The 15,663-nt window shown below is 41.4% G+C and overlaps 1 non-coding gene across 1 annotated transcript; it reads left to right on the top strand.

Annotated features, from left to right (window-relative positions):
• The first annotated feature begins 9,107 nt into the window (after nt 1-9,107).
• Nucleotides 9,108-9,182, top strand: Trnas-uga (transfer RNA serine (anticodon UGA)). Its single transcript has one exon. It is a non-coding gene; the product is annotated as a tRNA-Ser (tRNA).
• Nucleotides 9,183-15,663: the final 6,481 nt, after the last annotated feature.

Here is a 15,663-nt window from a genome sequence, read left to right as displayed (position 1 = left end):
TCAAATGGAGCACGATGTACGAAATTCTGATAAACGTACAGGAAGCTATACGGATAGACTGGTAACATACAATATGTACAAGGGCCAAGAGGTAACAACAAGAGGAAGGCCGGCCGCTGTGGGCAAGTGGTTCTAGGCACTTCAGTATGGAACCGCGCTGCTGCTACGGTCGCCGGTTCGAATCCTGCCTCGGGCATGGATGTGTGTGATGTCCTTAGGTTAGTTAGGTTTAAGTAGTTTTAAGTCTAGGGGACTAATGACCTCATATGTTAGGTCCCACAATGCTTAGAGCCATTTGAACCATTTGAAAAAGAGGAAGATCAAGAACGAAGTTCTCGGATTAAAAAGGATGCAAGACAAGAATGTAGTCTTCAGGCGCTTCTGTTCAATCTGTACATTGAAGAAGCAATAACGGAAATAAAGAAGATTAAAGAATGGGATTAAAACTCATGGTAAAGCGATATCAGATTCGCTGATGACATTGCTATCCTCAGTGAAACTGAAGAAGGATTACAGCATCTGCTGAGTGGAACGAACAGTCTGACTGAGGGTCAGGACTGAGAGTAAATCGAAGAAAGATAAAAGTAATGAGAAGTAGCAGAAGTGAGAACAGCAAACAACTTAACGTCTGGATTGAGGATCACGAAGTAGATGAAGTTAAGGAATTCTTCTACCTAGCCAGCAAAATAACTAATAACGGATGAAGCAAGGAGGACATCCAAAAGAGATCAGCACTGTAAAAAAGGCGTTTCTGGCCAAGAGAAGTCTACTAGTATCAAGCATAGGAATTAATTCGAGGAAGAAATTTCTGACAGTGTACGTTAGGAGCACAGAATTGTATGGTAGTGGAATAAGGATTGTGGGAAAAACCGGAACAGAACAGAATCGAAGCAATTCAGATGAGGTGCTACAGACGAATATTGAAAATTAGGTGGACTGATGAGGCAAGGAAGGAGGAAGTTCTGCACAGTATTGGAGAGGAAAGGAAAATGTGGATAACACTGACAAGGAGAAGAGTCAGGATGATAGGACATCTGTTAAGACACCAGGGAATGTATTCCATGGTACTAGAGGGAGCTGTAGAGGGCATAACCTGTAGAGCAAGATAGACAATGGAAAATATCCAGCAGATCATTGAGGACGTAGATTGCAAGTGCTACTCTGAGATAAAGAGGTTGGCACAGGAAAGGGATTCGTGCCACACCAAATCAAACCGATCAGAAGATTGATGACTCAAAAGCAAACGGAAATTGGTGGAGGGGGAGGGAGCGGGGACCCACATATTGGCTGGGGAATGCACATGACGTCATTCATGGGTGGGGGTAGGGGCTAATTAATTGATCAATTTAATTAATTTGCATATTAATTTGATATCAAAAGTGTTTTTTCCTGTCATTACCCATCTGGTCACCTTTCATTAACTTATTATTTGTATTGATTAACTAGTTTCATTTAGTTTAGTAGATTTCTTTCCAACTATTTGCTTAACATATATTAATTCCTGGGAGAAGGATTGCGTTGGGAACGAACTTAACTGATTTTAATTCTTTTATTATTTCATACCATCGTCCTATGTTATCCTTTATCCATAATCCTAATCATGGATAGCTGTGTGATATATAGCAGTGTGTATGACTGGAAGTGCTTGTGGTATGTGGAATCAGGATGGTTCTCTTGGTTCTTGTTGTAGAGCCGTGGAAATGTCCGTTGAATTTAGTTTTGAAAGCCGACGTTAGACCACCACACAAACCACGAAACATTCCGCCGAACTCTTGTTCAAATTTTGTACTGTAAACCGGTACGTGCCGCGGTGTTACTTTTTGACGATTGGCGGCCCTCTGCCCTCACTCAGACATGTTGTGCCCGACTACAACGTCTGTGTAGTTTTAGAAATTTTTGAATTTAAGTCGATCGGAGCATGATGGTTTGGTAAGACGTGGTGCTTTTGGGTGAACGTAGGAGAAAACACTTTATTTGTGATTCCAGTTAGTCGTTTCGTCTACAGTTGTTGGTAATTGCTGCATTAACGTGTTTCAATTATCATGTGACTCACGTAGCTAAATTTTTCGTGTGTAAATTTTATTGATTTCAACTTAGCTTTTTTTTCCTTCTGGTTCTATGAGGATAACATTATATCATTATATACCTATGTTAGGACTTTTCCATTGTACTCTGAAAAATTTCTTGAACCTCATGAATGGTCACTGAGCTGGTTTGATGGCAACAGCTTGCAATTTATGGGAGTTATTATAGTTTTTCTTGGTATTCTGAACTTATCTCATTGTGGCTTTCATTCACTCCTATAGTGAATGTTTGAGTTTTAGTGCGTTCGCCAAAACATCCGTGTTTCAACCTTCTGACGACATGATCCTTTGCTGAAAGAATTATGACAAGAGACAACGTCAAGAATCCAATCCCGTTATGTAACCATATTACTAAGGTATTTTCGCTTTGCTAAAAGAATGTTAAATTCAGGCAGAGAATATCTCTCTGATAATAAATGGTCTGTGTCATGGAATTTAGTTTGTTACTCTTTTCCTTCACACGCTTTCCACCAATACTTTCCACCTACTGTGGTTATTGACAATAGCTCTCATGCTTGAGAAATGCCTTGCAAAATGTTTAAGTGAAATTCATTCCGCGGTCGTTATCTCTGAAACCGCGTTTTCAGATTCTGTTGCGCATTGTAAGTCAATAATTAGGCCAAATCCAGTAACTTTAGTGACTTCAGACGACATTTTACACAGTGGAACTTATAAAAAGAGAGGCATTGCTTGCTCGTGATAGGAAACAGAGTGACTCCATGAAGTCCATGCTATATAGTAAAGGTATATCCCTTAGTGGAATGCAGACCAAAATTCAGAAAGCAATCAAACGTTTGGCAGCATCAATGTGTATATGCAAAAAATAAGTGGAAAAAACAAATGTCAATTTTTCCAGTACACTATTGCTTAAAAATCCGGTTTCTTCTAATAAGAAGCAGTTTACACATAGTTATATTACGAGACACTGAACTATACTGTACGCTGACATTAAACCTAAATTAACCATGAATTAAATTCTGAATTAAGAGTCATGTCATGATAATGACGTATAGATTGCTCGACGCATTGACGTAAGGAACTACACCTACACAAGGTGTTTGAGTTATTGTAGGTACAAACAAAAGGCGAGAGTAGATGGCAGTGAAACAAACAAACAAACAAACAGTCCTAATAAAGTCGTCTAAGTAACACAATATTACGACGGTGTACCTCGCCTTCATCTTTAGATGGTACTTGCGGAATGACCGTCTTCGCTACATCGCCTCTTTTATTAATCTTACGGCTCTCCATCCCTTTCCACCAGTCGTGGAATTAAAAATCTGGGCCCCTAGGCACACCGTATTATACGCACCCCCCCCCCCCCCCCACTCCTAAAAGAAACATGTTTTAAATAATAACTATTACCCGATCACTTCAGAACTGCCGGTTTGGGTGGGAGCGCTGTCAGCTGTTTCCGTACTCTGCTATCATTGTTCTGAATTACGCGTCAGCGGTCTGGTCGCGCTCAATCAAAATGTAATATGGCTCCTGAGCTGTACTTGCTGTATGGCAGTGGGTAAAACAAACTTAAAACTGCATTATGTTAACACATTCTTCTGTCGAAAGGCAACAGAAACGAAAACAAGGAAAATAACTTTTCTTTTATGGCTTAAAAATTCAGCAGAGCGTGTAGGAGATAACGGATTTTTGTTATACATTCACTATTAATATGTTCTTTTACACGATACCGTTGAAAATGAAAATAAAGAAGTTGTACTACAATCTAAAAATTGAAGGGAACGTGTCATACATTAGAAATTAATACGTACTTTTGCAGAGATGCGTTCAAAATTAAAATAAAACTGTCGTTTTACAATTTAATAACTTGCACGAACTAACAACTAAATACAGACGAACAAACACAGAACTGGATTTGCTATTACATAATTTTACAGAGTAGTTTGGAAAAATCAAATTTGTTTTATACTCTAATCGTTAACGTGTAAAGCATTAGGGTCTGTGTAGCCAGATGCTGCATAATAAGTGTAACAATACCTTTAATCCATGTAAGGGCTGAACCGTTTTGTACTGCAGCTACTGCTCTCACCACAGCTCTTTCTAACGGTATTAGCAAAGCTTTTACGGATTTATCGACAGAACTTAAGTACGTTATTTAGTACCACTTTGTCATCTCCGATAACGTATATTTCCGCGATAACTATACATTTCAACAGACAGCAAGAATACGCATCAGTTGTAATAAATATACTACAGTATCAGTATGGCTTGACTGTACAGCGCTGAGCAGCCTGCGTTATTCGGGTATTGTTTAGTATTTTCGGGCGCCTTCGGTCACGTCTGCACGTAAACGAGGTTTAGTTCCGCGTTCTGCCATCGGCAACTGTAAAATAAACACGCAATGTATTGTTTGTAAATCCATTGAATGTACTCTAAGTTATAATAAAAATCACATTATAATCTTAAAATCTTAAAATAATATGAATAAATAAACAAATTCACCAGTCAGCAGCAGGCCGGTATGGCCGATGGGTTCTAGGCGCTTCAGTCTGGAACCGTGCGACCGCTACGGTCGCAGGTTCGAATCCTGCCTCGGGCATGGATGTGTGTGATGTCCTTAGGTTAGTTATGTTTAAGTAGTTCTAAGTTCTAGGCGACTGATGACCTCAGATGTTAAGTCTCATAGTGCTCAGAGCCATTTGAACCATTTGAACCAGTCAGCAAAGTTTGCGTCTGGCTTTGACGGCAGAAAACCCATTGATCATATCTTCATAGTTCAGACGGTTATCAGTTAGGGGATCGGATTCGATGTGAAGAATGGACAAGGCGTTCAATCTCTCCTCAGACAACGTAGAACGCAGGTATGATTTCAGTCTTTTATGAGCCCAAAACGAGTGTTCAGCCGAACAATTTGTAAGTGTCACACATACATTCGGAAACACGGACTGCAACCTCTCTTTTCGTAAAAAAAATTTCTCATTTCTTCTGGTATATCACTAATCTCAGAAAATTTTAAAAGTTCCGCGAAACGCACACATTCACTAATAAAGGAAGGCTCTAAATCTGTGTCATATGTCGCTTGGACTTTTGCTGCACGTTCACCAGTATCGCCAGGGGAACTGTTCTTACGGTTACTGAAAACTGTGAAGAAGTCCAACAGTGTTCTATAGCTTTCCTTCCACCTCACTAATTCGGCTTACAAGGGTTCAAGTACTGGGAGAAATGTTTCCACTCTAAATTTTTCCCTTCCAGTCAGAAAAACTTCTTCAGAGGCCGCTTCTTCGTCATGATGAAGTTTGCGTTTTCGTGACCTTTTTATAGGTGCATTCGTAGTCTATATCAGTCACAGTCTCCATGGATTTATTATCATAATAGGCGAACATGCCACGAATAGATACCATACATCGTTCAAGTGATTCATACAATTCATGTACTATTTAATATCAGTATTTACACTTTTCAATTTCAGATTTACGCTATTAAATCTCTGGAGTATGTCCTTCCAAACTGTCATCATGAATGCTGTTTCAAGTCTGCTGATCCTCATTTCGCACAAGTGGTTTTTCAAACATATTATTGGCAATATGTGTGAGGGAATTGATAACGCCCTCCCACGTTTCATACAGACTTACAGGCGCTTCCTCTCTTGCTGACCAACGTGTTTTTATAAACTCTTTACCGTTTTGTTTCCTGGTTTCATCAAAGAAAGAAGTTTATCCCAGCGCTTTGTGGAAGCAGAGAAAAAATTATAAAGGTTTTGCACTACATTGAAAAGTGAAGATGCTTCTCGACAACAGCTTGCAGCACTAGTGCCAACTAAATTCAAAGAATGTGCTGCACAAGGCACATAATGCGCTTTCGGATTTCGTTGTTTAATGCGTGCCTGCAAATCAGTGTACGTTCCTGACATATTGCTTGCGTTGTCATATGACTGACCTCTACAGCCAGCAACATCAGTGGAATTTGTAGACTGGAATTTCAGTACGACCTCAGCTAAGTTTTGCGACTTGTGTCCCGGGTGTGGTAAAAACAGAAGAAAACGTCCAACAGCTTCACCGTTCTCGTTCACATATCTTAATGTAAAAGACAATTGCTCATTATGTGAAATGTCCGCTGTAGAAACTACAATTATAGAGAAATATTTGGCCTTTTTCGTTTCACTTATGATAATTCTTTTTATTCGTTCAGAAAGAAGCTCTATTATTTCATCACAGATTGTTGAAGAAAGATAACTTGTATGTCTCTGCCGTAGATTTCCATATCGTTCTATGTGCTGTGCGAGAAAAGGATCAAACTCGGCTATAAGTTCAAGAGACATAATAAATTGACCACTACGTAATGAATGGAGTCTTTCAGCGTATCCACGTAGGGGAAGTCCACGACTTGTTAGCTTCTTCACTACTGCATACACCCTTTTCAACACACTGCGCCAGTACATTTTTTCTGTCTCAACATATGACTCGAAATGGTTATCTATTGTTCCGAGTGACTTTTTTCTTGTTAAGAGTGATTTCTGTTCAAGTTAATTCTCATGATGAGAAAAAATATTAGAAATATTTTTCCAATCTGCAAACCCATTAGTAACAAACGCAGCCTTACCTTCAATCAATTATTATAGTGCACAAAAAACGGCACTGGTGCTACAGGAGTATACTAGAAAATCATGCAAAGTTGATTCACCATTTAAAAGTTTACGATAAAATACTTTCTTGTTCAAATATCTTGCTTTACCGCCTATTGAGCTTCTTAAATTAGAAAAATCACCGTTACGATTTTGATTAATGCCACGTTGTGAGAAAATGTCTATTGTTGATTCAATGATACACCATTCTGCAGGATCATCACTAACGAGGTTATTATTATTATTTTTGTAATGTCTGACTTGATACTTAGTTTTTTGTGAAACTCGAAATCAGAAACCATTTGCTTTTCTTCATTTTTATCTTTTATTTCGTTTGTATTTACTTCTTTTACAACAGCTGCAGTGCCAGAAATATCATCCATACTAGTTGAACTCGAAGTCGAACCAGCAACATTTTTTTGGAAAAAATTTATCTGTTCTGCCAAGTATTTTTAGAACATTGGCTTCTCGTTCTCTCCTTTCCTTCGATAATTTCCGAAATGCTGCCCCACTTAATTTTGCACGTTTGCTTTTTTCACTTTTATTGATGTTAAGCCACTTACATAATTGTCAACCAACAGTCAAAACAAAAGAAAACATTTGTAGAAGGAATGAAAGAAAGAAAGACTGCACCCAGTTCCAATCGTACTACAAAACACATAGGCACAAAGCTATTTACTTTGAACACGGCACACCAGCACAAAGATTTTTCCTTTAATCACGGAGCGATAAACTGACCAGATCGGACTACTCGACGTAACTGTGCTATGAAAGAATGACAATGCAGAATAATTTAATTGCATTGTAGCCTGTTTCTCTGTTGTCAGTGAATGGCAGAAGCACACCTGCCGGCTTGAATTCGTCCCGTACAGAAAACGGGACAGCCCATTTTTAGGGGCCGGCCGGGGTGGCCGAGCGGTTCTAGGCGCTACAGTCTGGAACCGCGCGACCGCTACGGTCGCAGGTTCGAATCCTGCCTCGGGCATGGATGTGTGTGATGTCCTTAGGTTAGTTAGGTTTAAGTGGTTCTAAGTTCAAGGGGACTGATGACCTCAGATGTTAAGTCCCATAGTGCTCAGAGCCTTTTGAACCATTTGAACCATTTTTAGGGTTCTGTTTTCCGCGTCGCCGGAATTTTAGCTCGGACGCAAATATGTTCTGAATATTCTTGACACTGTCTTTCTAATTTAAAAAGCAGATAATTTTTGCAGTTTCTGTCAATGAGGTGTGCTGGATCGACTCTTATCCCACATATTCTTATATACATTTTAGCTGTTTCTGTGGGCAGAGAAGACAGACTACAATGTTCAAGTAGTCTTGTTGACAGTTAATGTGATGTGTTGACATTTGTGTGAACACTGATGTAATGTCTACATGAAAATGCACCTTTTGTTCCAACATAAAATAAAGATAACCTTTCCTCGAAAAAAGAAATCCGGCCGGAGTGGCCGAGCGGTTCTGGGCGCTACAGTCTGGAACCGCGCTACCGCTACGGTCGCAGGTTCGAATCCTGCGTCGGGCATGGATGTGTGTGATGTCCTTAGGTTAGTTAGGTTTAAGTAGTTCTAAGTTCTAGGGGACTGTTGACCTCAGAAATTAAGTCCCATAGTGCTCAGAGCCATTTGATTTTTTGAAGGAAAAAAGGTTAATTAAGAAGTTTAATACAAAATTTGCAATGCCATGTGCTATTCTACTGCACAGAGTGGGAACTTTGATTTCGTGCATGCTGCAGCACAATAAATGAGACAAACGAACATTGGTTATGAAACTTCCTGGCAGATTAAAACTGTGTGCCCGACCGAGACTCGAACTCGGGACCTTTGCCTTTCGCGGGCAAGTGCTCTACCAACTTTTTTTTTTTTTTTTTTTTTTTTAATCTCATTTTGTTCGCGTTTGTTCGTTGCATCTGCTCGGCGCGGACGTCGTAAGACATCCGTTTTAAGTTCGTTGTTGATCGATTAGCTCAGTTTTTTTGTTACAGAGGGCTGCTGACCCTCTGACCGAACACGCTGAGCTACCGTGCCGGCGCCAACTGAGCTACCGAAGCACGTCTCACGGCCGGTACTCACAGCTTTACTTCTGCCAGTACCTCGTCTCCTACCTTCAAGGATATTGCGGAGACATGGCTTAGCCACAGCCTGGGGGATGTTTCCAGAATGAGATTTTCACTCTGCAGCGGAGTGTGCGCTGATATGAAACTTCCTGGCAGATTATAATGCCAGGATTAATCTGCCAGGAAGTTTCATATCAGCGCACACTCCGCTGCAGAGTGAAAATCTCATTCTGGAAACATCCCCCAGGCTGTGGCTAAGCCATGTCTCCGCGATATCCTTTCTTTCAGGAGTGCTAGTTCTGCAAGGTTCGCAGGAGAGCTTCTGTAAAGTTTGGAAGGTAGGAGACGAGGTACTGGCAGAAGTAAAGCTGTGAGTACCGGCCGTGAGTCGTGCTTCGGTAGCTCAGTTGGTAGAGCACTTGCCTGTGAAAGGCAAAGGTCCCGAGTTCGAGTCTCGGTCGGGCATACAGTTTTAATCTGCCAGGAAGTTTCATATCAGCGCACACTCCGCTGCAGAGTGAAAATCTCATTCTGGGAACATTGGTTAGTTTTTCTTTTTTCGGCATAAAGAATAACTAAGTAAATAAATAAAATTTTTAAACTTTTGTGAAGTGCATTTCACACATTATTGTATATTCTGCTTATGTTCTTTTTGTATAAACATGTGTTTAAAAGTATAAAACATTCCCAGTATCAACATGTTTTGTTAAACGGGTGTCATTAAATCATAGCTCAGATATCGAAGACCACAGAGCTTTCACATTAGTTACAGTAATGGAGAATTGACTTGATACTTCCCCGTAATTTCCAAAAGAAATTTAAGTGGAGTTGGCTTTTACATACTGATGCCCACACATGTTATAGTATTTAAGACATTGCTGATTAGTTTATCGCAGCTTTTCAGGGGTCCCTGTATTTTCACGGGAAAAATATGGTAGGGTTAAGTAGAAACCTACAAAATTCTCTGAATAATAACGTTTCAAACGTTGTATTGTAGTTTGTCGTCCTGACAGCTTACTTCAAAATGTTTTGAACAATAGTGAAGATGATAACAGACAGAAACCCAATGACAATTTTCAATTCAGTCACCAAGGAAACTATGCATATTTCCAAGCTTGTATTGTCGAATTTCGTTCTTAAGGCTGATTTAAACTAGCAAGTTGTTTAACAATATTAAAACTTTTTATTTTAAAACATAAAAGGTTAAAATGAGTACAGAGCAAAAACTGACGCACCTCTTAAGGAGCCGCCTCTAGGCCCGTGCCTAGTAGGCCTTCCCCCACTACTCCGCTGCACACTGCACTAGTGGTGTGGACTGCTCATGTTCACGCCATTTATTGTTTGTCATCTTCTATTACGGTATCACCGCCTCGTTTTCTTATTCCATTTACTGGCGTCACTAACTTCCTGCCTTACTTGCCCGTGAGCGGCAGCAGCAGCGTGCATCGATAAGTGCACTGACGGATAGTATTTCCGGGTCGTCGTGTGTCTGGCAGTCAGCTCGGGACGGACCAGCAGTGCAGTCGGGACGCAGCAGCAGTGAAGTAGCGGACGGAGCCCCGGAGAGGCGCAGACAGCCAGTGCTCGCCGACCGCTAGCGACACACATGAACTTTCCGACAGTTTTCTTTAATAACAGTCCCTCTTGGGCACAGGTACAGTGAAGGAAGCATCTGGCTCGTGTTCATTTATTAAACTTATAATTCTGGTTTCTACGAGCAATTATAGTATTTCTCGTTTTTAAATTAGTTCATTGTAAATGGTGTTTAAAATATTTTGTCGTATTGAGAAAGAACCGAGCCAGATACATGTATGTTGAGTCACAGTACCAGACACAGAACAGTTACACTTGTGCTTTGTTCTTTCGTAGCTTTTATAGTTGCTTAATTAATCAATTGTATTAATGGAAATTTCTTGTCATTCTTTATTTTTATTTTATGCAGTCAGATTGCGTGCTAATAATAGTCAGGGCCAACCGGTTACGAGACTTCGTAAACGGTCACACAGTTAGTAAAATTATTGCATTTATTCATTAATATTAGTCTTTCCTTTTTAATTAAGCTCCCATGCAGAATCTTTACTTAATCTACCAGCCAGCCCCAACTGTTCACATTGTGTCGTTCGAATTTCGTTGTGGGCTGTTGGGACATTCCTGCGAGAAACAACGTGTTTTCAAGTTGGCGAAATTCTATCCGCCCTCCTGTGGAGTTTAACTTAGCTTGATTATTTTGGAATTGAAGTGCACGAGCGGAATCTTCTGCCTTGTGGCCGTTAACGCTCCGATTACCTGCCCTGGGCGTTGACGTAAATTCAGGCAGTTTAGTTTCCTCGTCGTGTTGTGACTGTCCGGCACGGCGTGTAGTTTGACAGTCGAAAGTGTAATTCGTTGTGGGCGCCGATACCTTCTCCGTTGTTCCATTCAACTCCCTGTTGTGTGCTGGTCGGGTGGAGCGGAAGTTATCCTGTCGCTTGCTCTGTTGACTCTCTGTCGGTTGGGTTGCCGTCGAATTGAGAATTGTTGGACCGACTGCCTGTCTCGCCTAAGCGAGCGTTAATGTTTGGATTCCAGGTAACCCTTGGAAACTTCTGAGCGCCGTTTGATGTACTGCCTTTCCTTATTTGTCCTTGTTGTTTGTTTGTGTATGGCTTCTAGCCGATTTTAAACTGTGTGTGTGTGAAATCTTATGGGACTTAACTGCTAAGGTCATCAGTCCCTAAGTTTACACACTACTTAACCTAAATTATCCTAAAGACAAACACACACACACATACACACCCATGCCCGAGGGAGGACTCGAACCTCCGCTGGGACCAGCCGCACAGTCAATGACTGCAGAGCCTTAGACCGCTCGGATTTAAAATTAAAGTTGTTTTGCCCTTAAGGCGCGAAATTGTTTGAGCCTTCAGCCTAATTCAGAGAAATATTTTAAGATGAGGCCTGCTGCCTTTTAAAATTCAAATTATTGTTTTTGAGTTTTAAGCGATTGGCCTTCAGCCGGTTTTAAACTAAAGTTGTTTTTCCCTTGAGGCGTTAGATTGAATGGCGCATTTAGCCGAGAATTAAGTTCTAAAATTAATGTTTGGCTTGCTCGGTTTTAATGTTTTCCTTACTCTTGTTATGTTTGTCAAATGAATAAAGTAGTATGTTCGAGTGCAACTGACAGCCACTCATCTTGGCCGCTTTCCACAGATTATCCTGCGGGTATAGCAGGGGATCTCAGTATTGTAAACAAGAAATATTCCAGTGGAGAAACGAATGGAATTCTCCAGCTAAAAGGTGAAGGTTTCTTCCGAGCAGCTAGTAGCCTGCAAGTGTGTTCTCCACTGGCGCAAGGAGGGCTCCCCATGCGGCGCGGCCCCGGCGCTTGACAAGCAGGGCAGGGGCTCGTGGGAGGCGACCCGCCGGGCTGCCGGGATAATTGTTTGCACTCGCGACCGCGACAAATCGGGTTTGCGGCCACAGAGGGCGGGATTAACTGCGGCACGCCGGCCCTTGTCACCCCCACCCACGTCCCACGTCCCAGACCGGCAGTCCTTCTAGCCCGCGTTCCCCTCCGTGCCCAAGTATCCGGCACTAGCTCGCTGCGTCTCAAAAGCGTCTCCCTCACACACGGTAACAAATTTTCAGTGACACAGTTTCCACTGAGAAACATAGCACAGGAGGCTTCTACACGTGCACTTTCAAACCAGTGAAATATTTCAGACATAAAGAAAAATAATTTCCGTCAACCGTAATATGGAAATAGTAAGTACATTTGTGCACCAGCGGAAAAATGCTCCTATCGGAACACAAGAAAGAAGAATGTGACCCTATTTAAAAGACTAGTTAAAACGTGAGGTACTAACTGCCTCATTCTGTTCCGCAGCACCTTAAAAATGTCCCCAAATATTTTGGCATGCAAACGTATTCTCGGTCTTTTTGATATGCAATTTACCTCTCATTCCCACGAGTTCTCCTAACTTAACTCGCTCATACCCACTACACCATCACTGTATGTCGCTCATACCCATCCAATCCCATTTGCCCACTCTCTTTAGGTTCAGTGAAGTTTTGATAGTGTATTCATGTGAAATAAAGGAAAACTAATTTTATGTCTCCGACAGGAGTTCACGTGCATGAAAATTTTGCATGGGCTTCAGCACTACAAGAAGGGCTTTTCAGAATCCTCACAGCAGGGCTGGCCACGGCGTGCCGTAATATCACGTACGTAGCACGTGCGGGCCACGGGTCTAGCCTGTAACTCGTCTTTGCTCGGCCCTTCTCAGAAATACCTGGAAAAAAAAAGAAAAAAACCTCTCCGTCTACAGGCCACAGGTGGCCCATTGGGACCATCCGACCACCGTGTCATTCCGCGAGGAGGATGCGGATAGGAGGAGCATGAGGTCAGTACACCGCTCTCCCGGTGTTATGAAGGCATTCTTGACCGAAGCCGCTACCGGTCAAGTAGCTCCTCAATCGGCATCACGAGGCTGAGTGCACCCCGAAAAATGGCAACAGCGCATGGCGGTCTGGATGGCCACCCATCCAAGTGTCGACCGCGCTCGACAGCGCTTAACCTCGGTGATCTCACGGGAACCGGTGTATCCACTGCGGCAAGGCCGTTGATCAATACCCGGAACAGCGCAACATTTTATCTAGCATTGCGGTCCAGCATTTTTCGGTCGGTACAACTCTCTGAGTGTTCTCGAATCGTGCTGTCAGCGCTGTTTAACCTTCGCTGTTTGTTCATAGTATGAAGAACGCTTTCACAGGTCCGGTGGCTGTTTGTACAATAAGAGGCGGTCTAGCGATCTGTCGTCGCAATTCTTTAAAATGAATGGGAATTCAAGAGAGGGGTGAGAATTCTCAGATCGCATAATCGACGAGTACTGCATATTTTCCATGAATTGACATTACAATACTATGCAGAAAGAATTTAAAGATTTAGTTGAAAGTGAAAGAGAAAAAAATTACAACGATCGACTGACTGGATTCATTTTTCTGTACACCAAAAAACACTTCGTGCTAAATTTGCAGGCCTGGAACACGTGAAGAAATTGGTGGTACGAATAGTAAAATTTCTGAAGTCGCACGCATTATTGCATTGTCAGTTGCAACTGTTTTCAACGGAACTGAGCGAAGAGTATAGAGACTTACGAGTATATTACTGCAAAGTAAGCTGATTAATTCAATGGGCATTCCTGGAATAGTTTTTCATTTTAAAACTCGCTGTTGTTGCATTTGTGAGGGAAGAAAGCGTGCATGTAACTTCTTACTAATTTGATGGACATGCATTTCAAAAGAAAATCTCGTTGTAGAAGGGACACATTCTGACAAAGACAGTCCAGAAACTAACTATCGTTCAAGAAAACGTGAAGTTTGGAGAATTCATTGTGCCCTTCAAATAATTAAAAGCATAGTTTTATAAAGCTTTTGAGGACACTTTCAATCTTACACCTGTTTTCCACATGATTTCGAGATTGTTTACCAGTTCAGTTGAAATCACCCCAGCGCATGTACAATTGTTAGTGATTAACACGCAACGTAATTCCAGTTCTGATGACGAACCATTTTAAGTTAAAATTGCCCAGTACGTCTACATTTCTTCCCTCAGATAGAGTTGCCAAGCCCGCCTAACGAGGTTGCCAAATTGGTACAATTTGCAGTCGACATATTTGTGTGAAAGATATTTTCCCATGTAAGAAACTAAATACCTCACGATTAGGTGGCAACTTGAGTGCAATACTCTGCGAAATTATCTTTGTCTGTCCGCATGACAACGGGTTGTACCAGAAAAGTTATTATGTCTTCAGCACACCGAAAATAAATGATACTGAACATTTTGTTTGGTTTTATTTTGTTTGAGAAATTTGAAATGTAAAATCAAGTAGTAGCATCTGAATTTGGCTCGTTTTCAGTTTTTCCCTCGTCTTTCTCGCGCTCAGGCAGCATGGTGTAGCGCTGGGAAAAATGTGAAACGAAGCCGAGCGCTTCGGTGCTCATATTTCTCTGTCCTGTGTCACTGTATAAACTATGTTTTCGCCTCATACCAGACTTAACGTGCGTATTTTACGTGTACAAGTGGGGCAACTTTTAACCTCTGTATCTCAGAAATGGAAGAAGATATCAAGACAATTTTCAAACTTGTTCAGGATCGGGATGTTACCGTAAAAATAGTGAAAATTTCAGCCATTTGCTGTGCATAGCCGTCTTGCAAACCGTGGCTCGGTTTGGTACGAAAAACTGGTAAAAAACTTTTTTGGGTTGTCTAAGGAATCGTCCTGACACTGTACTGTAGGATAGTAACACCAAGAGGATCCTTCCGGTGTGCATTCAAATGGCAGCCCAAGCGCTGTTCAAAACACTGAACACTGTCACTATCAGAACCAGAAAAATCCCGCTTTTGTGCGGGGTATTTTCTAACATATTACGTAGCGCATGTTGTCGCCTGTGTACCTATAGCTGATGTTTACCAAAGTGAATTTATTTAAAAACGAGTGTGTCAAACCATCCACTTAAAGCAACCATCACGTGGCACCTGAAGACAGCCTCTTTATTTACTACTTCTTTTTCGTTTCCTTACCGCAAATAATTCGCAAAGTATGTGTTCACCAGTTATGTTCGTATCAACATCACAACCTCATGAACACACACACAACGTCACATGTTTCTTGGACTTCTTCATATGCTATTACTTCTGTTTCTGCAACATTGCGAAATCTGCAAACGACGAAGCATTTTCCTCCATTTACTTTCTCAAATTTAGTTCCGGCTCCACCAGCTTGGCCTCTGTTACCCTTCAGTTCATCACTGTTATGGATTTTACTTTTAATTGTGCTCATATACTACACAGATGTCATTTCTCTGCTGCAACATTTTACAGATCTGAGAAAAGCTGTTTCTGATGTGTAACTTCCTAAAATATTTCCTTCTGTTCCATAAAATTTATCTCTACCTACATATCTCGC

The sequence above is a fragment of the Schistocerca serialis genome, chromosome 8 (assembly GCF_023864345.2).
Source record: "Schistocerca serialis cubense isolate TAMUIC-IGC-003099 chromosome 8, iqSchSeri2.2, whole genome shotgun sequence".
In the NCBI taxonomy this organism is placed as follows: domain Eukaryota; kingdom Metazoa; phylum Arthropoda; class Insecta; order Orthoptera; family Acrididae; genus Schistocerca; species Schistocerca serialis.
Note: the sequence above shows the minus strand (reverse complement) of the source record. Positions and strands in the feature narration are given on the sequence as shown.